This window comes from Podarcis liolepis (genome assembly GCF_965112155.1).
Source record: "Podarcis liolepis genome assembly, chromosome: 10".
NCBI classification, from domain to species: Eukaryota; Metazoa; Chordata; class Lepidosauria; order Squamata; family Lacertidae; genus Podarcis; species Podarcis liolepis.
In genome coordinates, this window is record NC_139562.1 from 60,099,791 (window position 1) to 60,119,333 (window position 19,543).

General features: G+C 41.4%; 1 protein-coding gene across 8 annotated transcripts in view; it reads left to right on the plus strand.

Annotated features, from left to right (window-relative positions):
* The window catches only part of TAFA5 (TAFA chemokine like family member 5), a 343,012-nt gene that overhangs the window by 98,767 nt on the left and 224,702 nt on the right, over positions 1-19,543 (plus strand). The window lies entirely within an intron of this gene.

A 19,543-nucleotide genomic window follows, 5' to 3' on the forward strand; every position in this document is an offset into this window, starting at 1 on the left:
ATTAGGGGGAGGGAATAGGGTTATCCCCCTAATAAGAATTTTCAAATTTATAGACTTCCCTAATGCATCCAGGAAGTAGTCCTTTTAAAACGCTATAGCGATTAGCAATCTGGTTTTACAAGAAGAAGAATTAAATCTCAGCTGTTTACTTTTTTTTTTTTTTTTTGAGAACAAGAGAATAATGCCTATCCATTTATTATTTTATGTCTAGAGTGTGGTTACTCTGGAAGTTGGTTGAGAGAATTTGTCCCAAGCTTCCTGTGTAGCTAGGCAACTTGAAGCTTAGTCTATTTTAGCATTTTGACTGATTTTTTTTAAGGCCATCATTCACAGTGATTGTTGTACTTTAGCTTCTACAGAAACACCACACAATTAAATAGGTTTGGAAGAAATTCCATATTGTTTATTCCTCCATGTGCTTCAAAACACGTTTTTCTTGCCTGCATGGATGGATCTGTTTTCATATTTGAATGTAGTGATTTTCATATATTGTTCAAAGATTTTTTGGGGAGGTAAAATATACCTATGATGCACTCATTTTTAAACAGCGGGAACTGAATTTTACTTTTTATTTAGTTCAGTATTAGATGATGGGGTTGCATGTATTCCCACTTGTAAATCCCTGGATCAGTCCACTTGCTTGTATATTAGACTCACATCATCAGCATAAATGTGGCAAGCAGCCATTTCTTATTGTCATATGTTTGGACCTCATAATTTGTTAGCTTGAGGATGTTAGTTCGTTGGTTGGTGGGTAAACTCAGTTGTTTCAGTGCACGGTTGAAGTTAGTACACCTTGCCTTCATTTTTGGTGGCCCCATTGTATGGCCTTATTTCATGATAAAAACCAGAAATCTCCATTTAATAATCTTTTTTTCACGAAGATCTATTAGATGGACCCATAATATCAAGCAAGTTCCTTACAATTTGTTTATCTTGATCAGACTTAATTGCCAGAACTAAGATATAATGATCTGTTCAAATATCACCTGCTTCAATGTTCTTTAGCTAAGAACTGCTGGAAAATATTGTGCCCTGCTGGGTGTAATCTTTGGCTAAGTTTTAAGGCACTTACTCTGAAATGGTCTTAGTCATGCTAAGAGGTAGCAATGCCTTTGCTTAAATCCAGATTATCATGCATGTTGGTTTGCTAACAAATGCTAGATCTATTTATTAACTAAATGTAGCAACTGTTCAGTTTGTTGTAGCTGTTAACGCCTCCCAGAGCTATCATTTCCACCACCAGAATTCCTGGTGTGTGGGTGTGCTTTAAATATATCGTGTGTACACTGCCTATATTAACTGCAGCATAAAGATTAATATTTGTGCAGTCTCAGATTTTTGTGATCCTAGAGAATAAAGCAGGTAAGACTGACTTTAATATTGAAAAAAAATCTAGCAAGGTCAATTTCCTGTGTTGGCTCTCAAAGCTGTCCAGTTAGGTACAGAATAACTATTTTGTTGCTGTGGCAATGGGCTACTCTTGAAAAACATACAGAACAACTATTTTGTTGTGGCAATGGGCTACTCTTGGAAAATGTACAGAATCAATTCACATTAACAGTAAGTGGTAAGTGGTTCTTACCATAAGTGGTAAGAAAACAGGCAACACTTGTTCTGAGATGAGTGAGAAAGAGCTGTTTAAATGGCTGTTTCCATTAATACGTGTGTTTTTTTCCACCCAAGAAGTGAAGAATGGCTGACACAAGAGTGCCATTTTTCCACACTTTGGCTTTTGTGTGGAAATACAGGTCGTCCTGTGGCTAATCCATTCCCCTACGTCCAATCTGTCTTTCATTGTTTCAAAAAGATGAATAGAGCTGTGAACCAAGAAAAGGCTATTGTGATATATAATTGCTGTCCCATGCCTGTCTGATCTTCATACAAAGCAGTTTAACATATTCTGGTAGGTTTCTGTCAGTTTGAAGAGCTGCTAAAAATTAAAACACTTAGCAATTGCTATAGAAGATTAGAAGTAGACATGGGATATTGATTAGCTCTTGCTCATTCAAAATGTTCTATCACCTTTTTAATATTATCTGCAATGGAAAGTAGAGCTGTATAAATATTATAGGGTGCTACAACCCTTTCCCAGCAAAACAGAACATCAAATAGTTCCCCCATTGCAATCACTGAATAGTGTGTCGATGATGAAAGGGCATCTTGAATAGGTGGCTGTGTAAAGACTTTAAAGCAGCTTAATTAGATGGAAAACTTCACCGCTGTATACAAGGAGCAATATATAACCACTCTTTTCTTTATCTCAGAGAATGTTGTACAGCTTTGGAATGTCTGTTTCATAATATGGATGTAGACGTTGTAGTACATCCTTATGAATCCTTGTTATGTAAATATGAAGCAAACTTTTTTATATATAATAATTAGGATTTTGAATGCAGTGTTGGGTCAGAATAGAATGATGTGTCTCTGTAAAAGTTAAACTGTGAAAAGAAAACACTTGCTTAGCTGATTGGAGCATACCCAAAACCAAAGGAAGTTAAGAACTACCGCCAACTCTTATTGGCCTGCGGGTTTTAGAATGAAAGGAGTAAGGCGATAGATATTTTTGTTTATTGTTTTTGTTGTTTTGTATAGTTAGTGGTATAATGCAGCCCAGTTTCTGGGCAATGAATCTCCTACCACCAATTTCAATCTTATTTAATAGTTATATTTTTTTTTCATCATAGATTTTGATCCATTAAGGTCCAATAACCCAAAATTTACCTGTCTAAGTGTCTTAATCTTGAAACTTGCTGTATTACCATGAAAACTATACTACAGATGGGGTACACCAAAGCTATTCCTGCAACATTTCTCAAAGCATAGCATAGCTCAACATTGCAGTGATGTTTCAATGCAGTTATAAGCACCGGCGTTGGTTCAAAAAAGGACACAAGGCTATGGGTGAATTATCATTGTAGATACAGGCTTGTTAGTGGCTTATGTTAGAACTTGTTGAGAAGATTAGTTTTTATTTTGTGACTGAGTGCCATTTGACAAATATTTCAAAGTATATGAAAACCAGGCCTGAAACTTTCCTACTGTATCAGAGGGAAGTTTGCTTCATCAAACCACTGTCTTTATGGAGACTCTCACAGGACCACAAAGGTTAGAACTGCACATAGTCACAGGTAAAACAAGCATTGTTTCCCTTGAGAATTTGTCCTGCTCTGAGCTTCCCATAGGCAAATGATTGGCCACTGTGAGAAGAGATTGCTAGACCTGATGGATTTTTGATCTGCTCTAACAGAAGTGTTACGTTCTTGTGAGGAGGTTATCATAACTGTCCAGTATGACGACACAGCAAAAGGTTTTATGCTAATATTACAGTATTTACGTGACCTACTTCAGTTCCGACTCTACGCCGTGGTACTGTATTGCTGGAGCATGTGGAACTGGCAATAAGGACTCCCGAATCTAAGAGACGATGCAGATAAGGAACATGGGTGTGGTCTTGCCACAGCACTGTTGTAACCTTCACTTGTTTGCTGTTGCAGTGTAATGTGTGCAAGGTCACAAACGGCAAGGGATGGAGATGAGGGCTGCTGTTGCCTTGGGCTGTTGAGCAGCCTTTTACTTGACAAGTCAAGCTCACAAAGACTGCTTTTGCTGCAGTACATCAAATCCTTAAAGCTGGTTTAAAGGATTCAACAACTCAGTTTTGCATATTTCAACTGGGCTAATTCCAGAGTTGGTCTTTTTCAGTTGTAACCTTAAAGTGCATGATGATATATGTGTGTGTGTATATTTCTCCCCACAAATGTAGCTAATGCTCATTTGAGACAGGGGGCATCATTGTTGCTATTTTTTTGTATTACAATTTCCTCTATGGAGCTGAAATTGGTATGCACTGTTTTATCACCTGTTTTATCTTCACAATAGCTTTGTAAGGTAAGTTCAGATTGACAGATAGTAACTGGCTCAAGGTCGCCCAGTGAGTTCCGTGGCTGAATGGAGATTTGAACCTTTTGCTTCCTCAGTTCTAGTCTGACACTTGAACCACTGTTCCTCGGACTGAGGCATATAAATGACGGATACACATTTAGGAACATGATATATGTGCCAGCTATTAACCAACTGTGAGTTATATGAGGCTTCAAAATCTCTTGGAGCAGATCCTTGCTGCTTCAAGTTTCAGGATGCTCGTATGAGGCTGCCCCTGTGGTTTTTAGAAGATAGATTGCATCGTGGAACTTCCTTAATGGAATAAAGAACAACACATCTTTATAAACTGATAAATATGTGCTATCATTGGAGTGCAATGCATGTATTTCTCAGCAGACTAACAAGTCTCTTTCTTTATCCTTAAGTTTCGTAAGTCCAGAACATTTTGCTTTCTGGAAAGGGGTGGTTTTTGCTTCTGTTACTATTTCCAGTTTTTGAAAAAACCCTTTTGTATTTTGGCCCTTACTGAATATCAATAGTATGCCAGGTGCTGGATTGTGGCAAATGTTTGTGGCTACCCTGACCTGTCTTGTGCCCTGAAAGACACTGCATTTGAGCTCCCCATATTTCACTGACCACTCATTGGCTTCCATCTTTTAATCAGCATAAAAAATGTAACAGAATTGTTGAGTTGGAAGGGACCCTGAGAATCATCTAGTTTAACCCCCTGCAATGCAGAAATATGCAGGTGTCCCATACAGGGATTTAACCTGCGACCTTGGTGTTATCCATAAAAAGGTAAAGGTACCCCTGACCGTTAGGTCCAGTAATGGACGACTCTGGGGTTGCAGCGCTCATCTCACTTTACTGGCCGAGGGAGCCGGTGTACAGCTTCCGGGTCATGTGGCCAGCAGGACTAAGCCGCTTCTGGCGAACCAGAGCAGCACACAGAAACCCCGTTTACCTTCCTGCCAGAGCGGTACCTATTTATCTACTTGCACTTTGATGTGCTTTTGAACTGCTAGGTGGGCAGGAGCTGGGACCGAACAATGGGAGCTCACCCCGTCGTGGGGATTTGAACTGCCGACCTTCTGATCGGCAAGCCCTAGGCTCTGTGGTTTAGACCACAGCGCCACCCGCATCCCTTGGTGTTATCAGTACCACACTCCAACCAACTGAGCTTTCTACCAGACTGTCGAGATCTTGAATATACTTAAAAATAAATAAATAGAAAGTGTCTAACTACAAAGCAATAGTTCTGTGCTGTTTGTAATCCAGTGAGAGGATTTTTACAAAAAAAAGTGTGCTGTTCTTTGTTTTCGTTTTTGGTAAAATGTTTTGGAAAACTTTTTAAAAACAAACAGTCTGCTTTTGCTAAATTTTCTCAGAAAGCACCACTGTTCTTTCAGGTGCAGTGGTGAAAACAACTCTTACTCATGTCAGACTGAAGCATGAGAAATTTGAATGAAAATTCCAGTCTTGATTATAACTTGGGAATGGGAAGAAGTACAGTGCACAAAAACTCTTTCATTAAGAGAATGTTGTCTACTGTGTAGTTTATTAATTGTCATGCAGCAATTGTTGTTATGGTAACAACTAAGTATGGATCTGTGCTAGAGGAATAGGAAAACACAGTAGCTGAAGCTGGAGAAAATTGTGCAGGAGAAAGCATGCTGTCTGTTGTCCGAGATGAAGCCACATCAAAAGACCATTTTTAAATTCCAGCCATAAGCCCTGATGTGCTGCCATTACCACGCCTTTCACCCAATTTAGCTATTAAGTTCAGGCCACAGTCTTACTTGGAAGCAGAAAACTATTATGCACTGTGTCTAGAAAGCTTTATTCTTGCACAACCTACTTTCTTGAACTTGGTTTTCCATAACTGCCCAATGGGTGTTAAATTTACTAAGCAAAAGTGCACCTTCAGGGTCGCCAAATAGTTAAGGCATAACTCATTGGTTTCAACAATCAGGAGTTTTAGATCTCCATCCTTATCTAGAGACAAACATATTGCTGGTTTTTCAGTAACTTCAGAGGTTCAAGGCATTAAGAGCAGGGACATCATTCGATGATCAGAAGTCTCTTTTGAACCACTTAGAAGTTTCCCCCCTCATTTTTTATTTGACTTAAGCCATTAATACCATGTAATCATTAGCATTTCTAGGTGGCATACTTAAAAGTAAACCATACAGGGAATAAAGCAATACAGTTCCATCATAAAAATGAACATATACCTGGAACGCTGTTTTATTTATAACATTTAATTTAACATGTATGTTCCCCAAACTTTTACTGTTATTTATGGTTATCAGTCATGAGAAATCGTATCTGGTGACTGTTACAAAACAACCACAAGGAAAACCCCTTTGCTTCTCTACCCCAGTTTTAGGAAACAAAAGGTTATCTCCAGGGTTAATTGTAAGAGTAGACCCATTAAAATTAAAGGGAATGACTGACTTGGGTACGTTAATTTTATTAGAACCACTTTGAATGAGACTTAGCTGTATACAACACAAACAGATCCTGAGAATGTCCTCTTGCTTAAGAACAACTGTTGCTGGAGAAGATCAAGATGGCACTAGACATTCTGTTTGCACATTTGCCCTTATTTTCAGCATTTTTGCTGCATCAAACAATGTACCCCTCCTGACTGTGCTCTGTTGCACTAACGCGTGGATGACTGAGCCAGAGTTGAGTAAATTTCCTATCTTTTGAGATCATTATTGATCTTTTACGGCGCACACTGTTTTATATATAGTTTTGCCACTTGAGGAAATTGTGCTTTTAGACATAGAATCATAGAATTGTAGAGTTGGAAGGGACCATGAGGGTCATTTAGCCCAACCCCATGAAGTACAGAAATCTTTTGCCCAATATGGGTCACAAACCCATTACCCTGAGATTAGGATTCTCATGTTCCACCTTACTGAGGATGTAAACCCAAGATTTTAACCTTGAACATTCAAAATTTGTATCTGTGTGATCTGAAGTTTTTCATAATTTAAGTGCACACGATATCACACAGATAGGTTATCTTATATGTACTCTTGCAAACTTAAAACATGGGTAGGCGAACTAAGGCCCCCGGGCTGGATCTGGCCCAATCGCCTTCTCAATCCGGCCCACGGACGGTCTGGGAATCAGTGTGTTTGTAAATGATTAGAATGTGTCCTTTTGTTTAAAATCCATCTCTGGGTTATTTGCCTGGTGTTTTAACATGAGTAGAATGTGTGCTTTTATTTAAAACCTATCTCTGGTTTATTTGTGGGGCATAGGAATTCGTACATTCCACCCCCCAAAAAAATATAGTCTGGCCTCCCACAAGGTCTGAGGGACAGTGAACTGGCCCCCTGCTTAAAAAGTTTGCTAATCCCTGACTTAAAATATGAGTAAGAGTGTTTGACAATGCATGCCCAGTGTGAAGCATATTGTGCTATTTCTGTTACTCTTTGGAGAAGCCAATTCAATTCTTGATACAGTACCTTGGATTTTGTTGCTTGGTCTGCATAGCATAGGAAAATGTGCATTGCATGCAGTTAATGACAGATGAATCAGTTTTTAGACTATGCACTGACACAAGTAACCATATTTTTCTCACCTAGGCTTTCTGTGGTACTGAACACCCAAGGACAATGTATTATTTATTGCTGTAACAATCACAGTTATAAAACTAGACAAAAATAAAATCTAACTTGTATCTGCATCATTATGCTAAACATTTAACTAAAAATATCTGGTATTTAGCTTTCCAAGTAGTAATTCCTTAATAATTCTTAGCTGATCAGTGAAACAACCAGTTAAAAATAACTTCAGATTACTGACCATGTCAATCTCAAAGCTGTCTCTTAATGCTTGTTAACATACCAATTTAGTTAGAATGGTTGCTTAAAATGCTTTTTGAATGTTTTTAAAATTACCTACTTAACAAATTCAATGTTTTAAGGTAATTTGTTTCAATTACAAAAGACTGTAGAACATAAGCAAGAAGCTACACGCATGATAGCATCAGTTGGCAGAGCCAGAAGTTGAAAAGACAAGAGTGGATTAAAAACTGTTCTTCCATTGTTGAGATGTCTGCAAAAAGAAATTTCTTGTTTGTTAATGTTTGTTTAATCACAGAGACTATCTAAGAGACAGAAGCAGAGAGGTTTGGATTTGAATAATAAGTAAAAATTGGCAGGAATAGGGTTGCATAGGACGAAGGTTGCATGCTATGAATAAAGGTAAAGGTAAAGGACGGTTAAGACCAGTTGCAGAAAACTCTGGGGTTGCAGCACTCATCTCACTTTACAGGCCAAGGGAGCCGGTGTTTGTCTGTAGACAGTTTTTCCAGGTCATGCGGCCAGCATGACTAAACCACTTCTGGCGCAACATAACACTGAAACCAGAGCATGGAAACACAGTTTACCTTCCCGCCGGAGCGGTACCTATTTATCTACTTGTACTTTTTGGCGTGCTTTCAAACTACTAGGTTGGCAGGAGCTGGGACGGAGCAATGGGAGCTCACCCCTTCATGGGGATTCGAACCGCCGACCTTCTTATTGGCAAGCCGAAGAGGCTCAGTGGTTTAGGCCACAGCGCATCCCGCGTCCCACCCATAATATGAATAGGTTGCAACTATTTCTAAGCTGCTACCTAAGAATCATTTAGGGACAGGATATGGCTAAGCAGACTTCATCCTGAAAATATACATTCTGTTGTTAGATATGTAGCAAATCTGGAAGGATGTGTCCATCAGGTTCTGGGTGGAGTTAAACTTCCTTGTAGGAACAGGATTGTAGTTCTGAAGTACAGTACTTCTGGATCTGGTCTTGATTGTTTTTTAAAGACAACCAGATGGCAGTTGTGGCAGTGATTCTGACTGGTGCACCAACTGTGGTCTTTGCTGTGAGGGGTAGACCTTGCCACAAGCTATGCATTAGTTACTTCCACTTTCATCGAGAGGTCCAGAGGGTGGCAACACGAGAACAGGGCCTTCTCTGCAGTGGCCCCCACCATCTGTGGAATGCTCTCCCCAGAAGGGAAGTTTGCCTGGCGCCTTCATTATACACCAGGCCTTTGGTTGATCTTATTGACATCCAACACCCTTTTAGAATGTGGCTCTTTTGGGGGTTTGTTTATTGGGTTATTGCTTTGGGTTTGATTTTATATGTTGTGGTCTTGTTGTGAACTGCCCTGAGACCAGTGGGTATAGGGCGGTGTATAAGATGAATAAATAATAAATAATAATAATAAATTCATGTGCCATGGATGGGCTTAAGTATGTTGATGCAAAATGGAGCAGCTAGATTGATGTCAGAAGTCCATCTTTGTTATTGTGTGACATATGGTTGATTCTTAGGCCATATTGGGTTGTTTTGACCCTTTTAAAGCTCTAAACAGTTAGGGAGACTGGATGTCTGAAGGACTATCTTCCTCCCAAAAGGAATTTTCCTCCATACTTTTGTGTAGTGGGGAGACTCTACTGTACTGTCCACTTCCATCAGAGATGTGGCCATCGGTCACAAGCAACAGGGGCTTCTTAGCAATGGAAAGTTTTCATGAGGAGTTTGCTGACCCTCTCTATGTCTTCAGACTCCAGTCAAAAACGTTTCTTCCTTAGGCATAGCTCCAGTGATAAATACCACAAAATGTATCTGTGATGCTTATGGTTTGTTTAGGTTTGTTTTTTTGTAGGGGGGAGTTGTTGGTGCTCAGATTTTATATACTGGGTTTTCATTATTAAAAATAGGATAGTTTTCATTGAAACTGTTACAGTGGTACCACGGGTTATGTACTTAATTCATTCCGGAGGTCCGTTCTTAACCTGAAACTGTTCTTAACCTGAGGTACCACTTTAGCTAATGGGGCCTCCTGTTGCTGCTGCGCCACCGTCGTGCGATTTCTGTTCTCATCCTGAAGCAAAGTTCGTAACCTGAGGTATTATTTCTGGGTTAGCGGAGTCTGTAACTTGAAGCGCATGTAACCTGAGGTACCACTGTCTATATCAAGGACTGCTTTTCTCAATATGAACCTACGCCGACTGTGAGATTGTCTTCTGAGCCCCCCCCCCTTTGTGTGCCCCCTCCTTGAGAGGTCAGGAGGGTGGCAACATGAATACAGGCCTTTTCTGTAGTGCTCCCCATTTGTGGAACCCCAGGGAGGTTAAGCTGGCACCTTTAGGTGCCAGGCAAAAACGTTTTGACATCCAATTCCCTTTTAAATATGTCGTTGGGGGGCCGGTAATTAGTTTGTTGTTCTTATTTTTACTATGTATTTTGCGGTTTTTATATTGTGATTTTTTTGTGTGTGTGAATCACCCTGAGATCTGTGGATGAAGATTGGCATACAAATTTAATAAATAAACATAATAATTCTTGGCCAGCTATTGTGAAGTTGAAGACGCAAGATAAAAAAAAAAAAAGAATTAATAGAAGCTGCGGTTGCGATAAAATCTGAGTTAGAAATTTAACATTCCTGTCAGCAGCTTTGAGCACTCGGGGTTTTGTGGGAATGGAGTACACATTGTTCTATGGAACAGATGCATAGTTTTATGTAATAATAAATAATACATATTTATTTATACCCCGCCCTTCCCAGTTCAGGAAACAAGGCTCAGGGCGGCTAACAACAAATTTAAAACACTTAACTGATGCTACAAAAAAAACAGTAGGACAATCCAGAAAGAAGTTCCTCTTGTGTTCCATCACATCAAAGCCACTTCTTCCATTGTGAAGCATGAGATATGTGTTGCAGCAGAACATCAGTTGGGGTTGCTGCTAGCATTGTCATTTGGATTGATGAATGTTTGTTTAAAATGCCAGCGCTTTCTCCTGGTGCTCCTTAATTTCTTCATATAACAGCATAGGAAGAGAAATACCGTATTCTTCGCTCTTAAGACGCACCAGACTACAAGACGCACCTAGTTTTTGGAGGTGGAAAACAAGAAAAAATATATTCTGAATCTCAGAAGCCAGAACAGCAAGAGGGATCGCTGCGCAGTGAAAGCAGAAATCCCTCTTGCTGTTCTGGCTTCTGGGATAGCGGCGCAGCCTGCATTCGCTCCATAAGACGCACATACATTTCCCCTTACTTTTTAGGAGGAAAAAAGTGAGTCTTATAGAGCAAAAAATACAGTACTTACCCTTCCTCACAATATCTGCACATACCAAAGAAGTTGGGAGAGATTGGTAGCAAAAACAAATAGAAGCTTGCTAGTTGGAATCTGTCTGTCTCAGGAGACATTGGACGAATCCCCCTTTGGGCGTAAAGGAAAACTGTTGGAGAGTTGTAGCGCCTGCTCTGGTGGTAGGGACTGATACGGGAGAGACATGTTTTGTTGCAGATGGGTCAGATGAAGGCGTCCGCTTTTTTGTTGCAGGTGCACCATGGTGCTTCTTCTCTCTGTGTTCCTCCAAGCAGTCGTTCCTCCTCTGGTCACTGCTGTGTATCCACAACCTGTCTTGTCTGTCTCGAGGCACCACAGTCATCTGCAAGAGATGCCTATGTGGTGGAGTTAATGTTGCCATTCTTCATGTCTCATTTGCAGACATATTTGGTCTGGCGGACAGGCCTAGTGCCTGAAGCTAGCTCCTCGTAGAGCAATGTCCTTGGGATCCTGCCGTCCTCTATTCTGGATACATGACCAAGCCAGCATAGAACTCATGTCTCAAGCCTGAGACGGAAGTGTGAACATACTGGGAATTTGGGCTTGGAAGAGCACATCTTTCTTTGAGACTCTGTCCTGCCATTTGATGCCCAAAATCTTCCAAACGCAGCACATATGGAAGGCATTGAAGCAGTGCTTCTGGTGGGTATAAACTGGTACACCTAGCCAATACTTGTGGGCACCTCCTGTATATTAGTTGATATTCTAAAGCTGTATGCAAAATGCTTCGCTTCACTAGTGGCATGTGGAAAGAGCACATTTTACTGTTGCTCATCATGCTGGCATAGGGAGGAGTTGGAAAAGGCTGCCTCTGTGTACTTTGATTTCTGTGTTCTCACTTTATCCTAGTGTAGGGAACAGGTGCCGCTGTGGTCTAAACCACTGACCCTCTTGTGCTTGCCAGTCAGAAGGTTGGCGGTTCAAATCCGCGTAATTGGGTGAGCTCCCGTTGCTCAGTCCCTGCTCCTGCCTACCTAGCAGTTCGAAAGCACACCAACATGAGTAGATAAATAAGTACAGCTGCAGCGGGAAGGTAAATGGCATTTCTGTGTGCTCTGGTTTCCGTCACCGTGTCCCATTGCGCCAGAAGCGGTTTAGTCACGCTGGTCACATGACCTGGAAAGCTGTCTGTGGACAAACGCTGGCTCCCTTGGCCTGAAGGCAAGATGAACACCACACTCCATAGTCACCTTTGACTGGACTTCACCATCCAGGGGTCCTTTACCTTTTTACTTAATCATAGTAATGTGGGAAGGAGCTTATGTCCAATAGTTTTTAATGCCAACAACATAAACAGGATGGACCTGTTAAGGTGGATTCATTGCATTTGACAGACATTCATTATTTAAGGCAGTGTTTCCCAAACGTTTTTGGGCAACGGCACACCTGTTTACTGAAAAAAAATCTCGCGGCACACCACCATTAAAGCCCCGCCCCGTGACGTCAGCGTGCAGCGTCACGCCGGGAGGGACGCACAAAAGTGAAAGTTTTTTCCCTCCCCCTTGCTGGGGAACCTCCAAGCTTTGGGGGTGGGAGGAGGCAGCAGAGCGAGGGACTGAGGGACGGCGGCAACTGAGGCGGCGGCGGCTGAGGCAGAGCTGGGAAGGGGGTTTCCAGGGGACACGGCAGCTCCTCGAAAGGCTTCTCTCAGCTGCGCTCAATCCGCCTCAGAGAGGATTTCCCCTCCGGTCCCATGCATTCGTTTGGGGCATCGCTCCGGCTGCTCCCTCTCCCGCCGCGCAGGAGCGATGCCTCTCTCTGGCTCTCCCTCCGCGCAGGCTGAGGGAGGGAGGGAGGGGCGCGTGTGACCCGTCTCTGCTGGGAGACCAAACCCAGCGCGGCAGAGTCGCGCGGAGGCGCCCAGGCAGCGCTGCCGGCTGCGAGGAGGAGCGCCAGGCAGCAGCAGGAGGCGCGGCCTCTCCTCGCCGCCGCCGCCCCGCCTCTCGCCGCCCGACTCGCCCGCCTCCCTCCAGGCATCTCGCGGCACACGAGGCAACGTCTCACGGCACACTCGTGTGCCGCGGAACACCGGTTGGGAAACACTGATTTAAGGTACTTCTGAGTAAGCGTTCCTTGGATTACACTGTGCAGAGAACCAAACTGACATTTCCTCCTTGGAAGTCAAATACTCTGTTCAGTTATACCACACCAACTTTACTGGTGTAACAGTGTTAAAAACACTTCCAGTAAGCTTTTTTTAAGGAAATCATAGTTTCTTGGGAAAGGTGGGGGTGGGGTCAGAACTTCAGATAATTGAGTACTTTCAATGCTTTTCAATAATATTTGTGGATCTATCCCCCCTTGGCTATGCCCATGTCTACTACTACAATTTGTTTGGCAATTTTTTTAAGCAGTACCTGGAACTAGTTTACAATAGTGCAATCAGAGCACCTCTGCATGTAATGTTCTACACTCCCCAACCAGTACCTTTAAGTATTCCCACTCCTCTTTCCTCTGTAAATGGAGCTGAGGAGTGATGCTATTCTGCATCTCAATTATCTCTTGTCCCCCTATTCCCTGGGCATTCTCTTGGCTATGTAGTTGACTTGTAGTTGGCTGGATATCAATTGAAACTCACCTGAGGAAAAACCTTTACAAGTTGGACCGCAGCTCAGGGTATCCTTCAATTGACCACCTAGCCTGCTACACTTGAAGAAACCCAAAACCTGTTTATATGTAGCCAATGAACTTGAACTGAAACATTTGCTTTCTTTCTAAAGTACCATTTTGCTTTTGCTTTGTTTTTCTGATTTGATTTTTTAAAAAATCCTAATAAACTTTATAAAATTTGGCTGCTGTGGTCCTGGCTGTAATTGTGCCAAAATGCAAAGGGTTATATCAACCTTCCATATGCTTAAGCACTTGGTTTATGCTATGTGTGTGTATGCCTAGTGGTCAACAGATTAAAGCAAAATGTGTTGGGCTCAAGAAAGAGCTCAGAATGCTATCTCTGCCTCCAGTCCTAAATACTTGCATTGGGTCTTCAGAAATCACTCCCATAGGTAGTCACATCATGAAGTCAATCCTCAAAGCACTTAAGGTGCATAGCACATTTGTGATACGTACAGGTGTTTACGGAGCTAAAATGCAAGCGAGTATCAGGGATGAGTGAAGGAGAAACTAGCTTGACTTCTTTACAAGTTCTCTTTAAGACCAAACTGGAAGTGAGGGCAGTTGTTGTTGTTGTTTAGTCGTTTAGTCGTGTCTGACTCTTCGTGACCCAATGGACCAGAGCACGCCAGGCACTCTTGTCTTCCACAGCCTCCCACAGCTTGGTCAAACTCATGTTGGTAGCTTCGAGAACACTGTCCAACCATCTCATCCTCTGTCCTCCTCTTCTCCTTGTGCCCTCCATCTTTCCCAACACCAGGGTCTTTTCCAGGGAGTCTTCTCTTCTCATGAGGTGGCCAAAGTATTGGAGCCTCAGCTGCACAATCTGTCCTTCCAGTGAGCACTCAGGGCTGATTTCCTTCAGAATGGATAGGTTTGATCTTCTTGCAGTCCATGGGACTCTCAAGACTCTCCTCCAGCACCATAATTCAAAAGCATCAATTCTTTGGCGATCAGCCTTCTTTATGGTCCAGCTCTCACTTCCATACATCACTACTGGGAAAACCATAGCTTTAACTATATGGTAGCCATGTTTATTCATGTGCTTGCCCTGCTGAAGTGTAAATGGGGGAATCACGGGAATCTACCCTTAATACCAAAGAGATTGAAATTAGACCGCACTCAGCTGCTTAATATGTTGACATGGCAAGCGTAGAAACAGTAAACATCTATGGTAGTTTGGTCCTTCACTTCGTCAAAGAAGCCCAGTGTATTTTGAGCAGGCATGGGCAAACTCAGCCCTCCAAATGTTTTAGGACTACAATTCCCATCATCCCTAGCTAACAGGACCAGTGGTCAGGGATGATAGGAGTTGTAGTCCCAAAACATCTGGAGGGCCGAGTTTGCCCATGCCTGGTTTTGCGCTTTACTGTGGTCTTGGAGCAGTAGAATGCATAGCAGCAATGATGCGGCCTAGAGGCAATTCCTCAAAATCACAACAAAACCCAACAAAGTGCCTTAAAAACTGAGAAGCTTGTAGTGGGTCCAGTTTCTACTGGTGTAGGATTGTTTAACCTTTCCCCTAAGCCAATAACAGCAATATATGCAGGAACAAGACTCTTTGACTAAGAACCAGACCAGACTCTTTCTAATTAAAACTAGGAAACTTATGGCACATGATCAACATTTTTAGTAGAGGGTGGTAGCAAAAATGAAGGCCTTTTTTTGAGTGCTTTTGAGTGTGAAAATGTTGCATTTTTTTGTAAATATACATTTTGCCTCTTTTGTATGTGAGTACTTATTATTGCACTAAATGTCCCTTGTTTTATAAAAGATAATTATGAGTGTCTTAAGTTCCGAGATAACAGCAATCACATTGTTCCTGATTTTATTTATTTATTCATATTCTCATGTTTTGCTGTGCTTGCCGGTTTTGGTTTGGCAACTAGATGATAAACTGCAAGAAGCTTTTGTTTCTACTCCTCCTACGCTTGTAAAAAAACACAAAAAAACACACTTTACTAATCGAAGATATGAAGTGAAAAGCCCCCAGTCTGGTGTTTTTTGTTTTTGTTTTAAGATGTATTTCACAATAGTACTTATCAGTTCTATGTAAAAGCATTAGATTGTGTGAAGTATTGTTGTTTAATAAAGGGATGGTATCTCTTTCTGACATCTGTAATAACTTCTGCTCCCTCACAATCATTCCTGTGAGGTAAAGGTAAAGGTAAAGGGACCCCTGATCATTAGAGTCCAGTCGTGACCGACTCTGGGGTTGCGGTGCTCATCTTGCTTTATTGGCCAAGGGAGCTGGCGTTTGTCTGCAGACAGCTTCCGGGTCATGTGGCCAGCATGACTAAGCCGCTTCTGGTGAACCAGAGCAGCGCACGGAAATGCCATTTACCTTCCCGCCGGAGCAGTACCTATTTATCTACTTGCACTTTGATGTGCTTTCAAACTGCTAGGTTGACAGGAGCAGGGACCGAACAACGGGAGCTCACCCCGTCGCGGGGATTCGAACCGCCGACCTTCTGAACAGCAAGTCCTAGGCTCTGTGGTTTAGCCCACAACGCCACCCGTGTCCCTGTGAGGTACTGCAGATCTAATGCTTCACTTGTACAATCCCCTGCCCCACTTCAGCCCGATGCAGATTAGAAGTATGAATAAAAAGCAATGTGGAATTACTAACATTCAGCTGCTTAACCACTACATCGACACAGTGTATTAAAGTCACATTTTTCATGCTGTTGTGGGAAGTTAAGACATTCCACTTCCTCACCTTGAATGTTTAGTTCATGACTACACTATATATTTGTCTTTTTGCCTTGCTTGATGTTTATTTGATGAATAATCAAAGCTTGGCAATGGACTAAGGGATGAGCAGGGCTTTCTTTTCAGCTGGAAGTCACCGCAACTCAGTTCTGGCACCTCACTGGTGGGCGCCATTGCCGAGGGAAGGATTCATTGCTGAGGGAAGCATTTTCCTAGAAAAATAGCACTGGAGGTGCATTTGGAGCTATGTGGACCATTGCTTGTGCCATGCCTTGTTCATACGATGCCATGACTGCCTGTGACTCAAATGCTTAAAACAAAATATGAAGCTAGTATTGTGCGCTGTGATTTAAAAGAAAGTTAAATTCTTATTAAGAAGCTGTAGCTCCCTCAAATTTCATTAATAACAGGGGTGGGTAGAAGACCAGAGCAGTGACTATCAATAATTATGCATGGGCAGGTTTGTGGTGGACGTGGGGGGAAATACATTTTATTTATTGGGGTAACAACTAGTCTTGTCCCCCCTCTGCTATAAACCTAACTGGAAAAAACCCATAATTTTGTCTTAGAAAAGCAAAGCACAGGCTTGTTGTCTTTTCTGACCTTGTAGGAATGGTTCTTTTGCTCCTTTCATCTCCTTCCTTTATTGATCTAAATGAAGTCCTGGTTCTTAATGCGTCTTAGTTTCCATTTAATTTCATTATGTTTTCTTTTTATTGTATAGCCTCCACCGGCTTTATTGAATTCTATTATTTGAGAGACACAAAAAGTCTTGACTGATCATAATTCACAGTATTAATTATACCGCCCAAGCACTATGTACACTTAATAATTTGAATGTGATGTGTAGAATAATGAAGAAATCAGTACTCTGTACAGTTACATTAACAAGTAATTTGAAAAATGAATTTTGCTTCACGAATGGATGAGGTTTGTAGGCTTCTCTAGTACTTATGGAGATGATGAAAGTCAAATTATAAATGCAGCATCTCTCTAAGATTAATTCCAATACTATTACTTACTAACATTCTGCCTAAGGTGTCTGTTCTGTCACTCCCATGCCCACATAATGTCTATTAGCCATAATGGGAGTTGCAGGCATGCATACATTTGTAAGAAGATAGCAATACCCATTTGGAAAATTAAGTTATCCAACATTAGACAGGCTCCTAAAAGCATAGTTTGCTACTTGGAAAATGGCACCCATGGTTTTATCCTCTGGTTAACACAAAAGGCCAAGCACTAAAACTTAACCACCCAGCAATCTGTGATATAGTTATTCATTTTAATAAAAATATGTAAACAGTAACTAGAAAATATTTCTAAGTCAGGCATATTCTTATTCAGAATATCAAATCCAGCTTTAACTGCTTTTTGCGTTAACATGCCAGCAGATCATCAAGCTTATTGTTAAGTTGTGGGTGAACATATCAGACGACACAGCGATTCTTCAAACAGCTCTTGCTTATCCACAGGCCCAGAACAGAACTGAACTGAAGGGTTTAGCCAGCCTGCTTATATAGAGCTCAGCTACAAAGCAACAGTAACAACTTTCTCTAACTATCCAATCACTGAATGTCACTTTCAATTCCTTATTTGCATATGTGGTATCCCCCTGCTGGCCCAGGGTGAGACATGCAGTACATAACACTTATTCTACATAATGAAAAATAACACTCTGCAGTTGCATAAATTAGAAGTATTTTCGCAGCATTCAGTGAAAGGATTTGAATAAACTTCACACTATCTCGTCTTACTTTCTCTCTCTTGTCATTCACACATGCCGCAAAGCATGTTCCACTCCTCCTATCAGTGCTGGGAAGAAACAAGCCAGGGTCCCTGGTGTAGTGTTAACTCCAAAGAACTGGTTGCTTTACATTTCACTCCCACAAACCAACAAACTCTAGTCCAGGTTTCCTACACACTGTAGTTCATTGGTGTGAAATAAATCACAGTCCTAACACGTAGCCAGGCATCATGGTTTGTTTCCTCAACACACTAGTCAGAAGGAGGAAATCAGTTCTGATAGACATGATCACAATAAATCGTTATCCATGGTTTTATGAGATGCTCAAACACACCCCATTTGGTAGCTTGGCTATAATGGCCAGGTCCCACATTGCTTTTTAAGGTCCCAAGTGTATGAAAGATTCTCCAAGTTTATATATACCGTATTTTTCGCTCTATAACACGCACCAGACCATAACACGCACATAGTTTTTAGAGGAGGAAAACAAGAAAAAAAAATATTCTAAACGAAATAGTGGATATATGATTTTTGTGGTTCATGCTGTGGCCACAGACATGTGATCTGACAGTGAGTTTGGGGTAGCCCAATGCAAAAATCCTGAGGATCCATGTGGATCCATGCTTTGTAACCATGGAGGAGGGAAGGAAGGGGAACCATGGATCCTCTGCTCATGACTGCAGCAGATCCCCCCCGCCACCCGCAGGCATTCGCTCCATAACACGCACAGACATTTCCCCTTACTTTCTAGGAGGAAAAAAGTGAGTGTTATGGTGCAAAAAATACGGTAAGTTTGAACCTTAACAGTGCACATCAAAGACTTGTAGACAGCCTGAATTTAGATATTATCAAAACAAGCTGTCACCAGTAACAATTTTGGGGATATATTATAGAAGGGAAAGAGGCTTGCATGTCTTCTCATTTACACCTCAGGACTTGGAATGGTATTTTGACTTTTGAAGCTGTATAATTGAGACTAAATTAAATGATAAATGATACATTCCTGTTTTGCTGCTGAAATGTTTCCTGTTTTCTTTATGAGGAAAAAAATACCCAGTTAATATCGTATCCTTTGAAAATCAAGATTACACAATTGTCATCATTTTCGTCACGTACTGGAGTGCAAAATAGTTTGGATATCTAGATTCTCAACTCTGCTCATAGATCATATCAGTTCACAGACTGAGAATCCCTAGTTGGTTTCCCAAAACAATAATAATGGAAAAACATTACACTTTAATATCTTGGGGGGCAGGGACCTATTTGGAGAATGCAAATTTATGCAAATGGTATTTTAGTAATATGTATCTTAGCACTGTTCTCAAATGCACAATAACTCCACCTTAATACTCAAACCAGGTCAGCATTAATTCACCTATAACATAATTTAGATTTTGCTTTCTGCCTCTTCCTAAGGATATTTTAAACTGGCAAGATGTGAA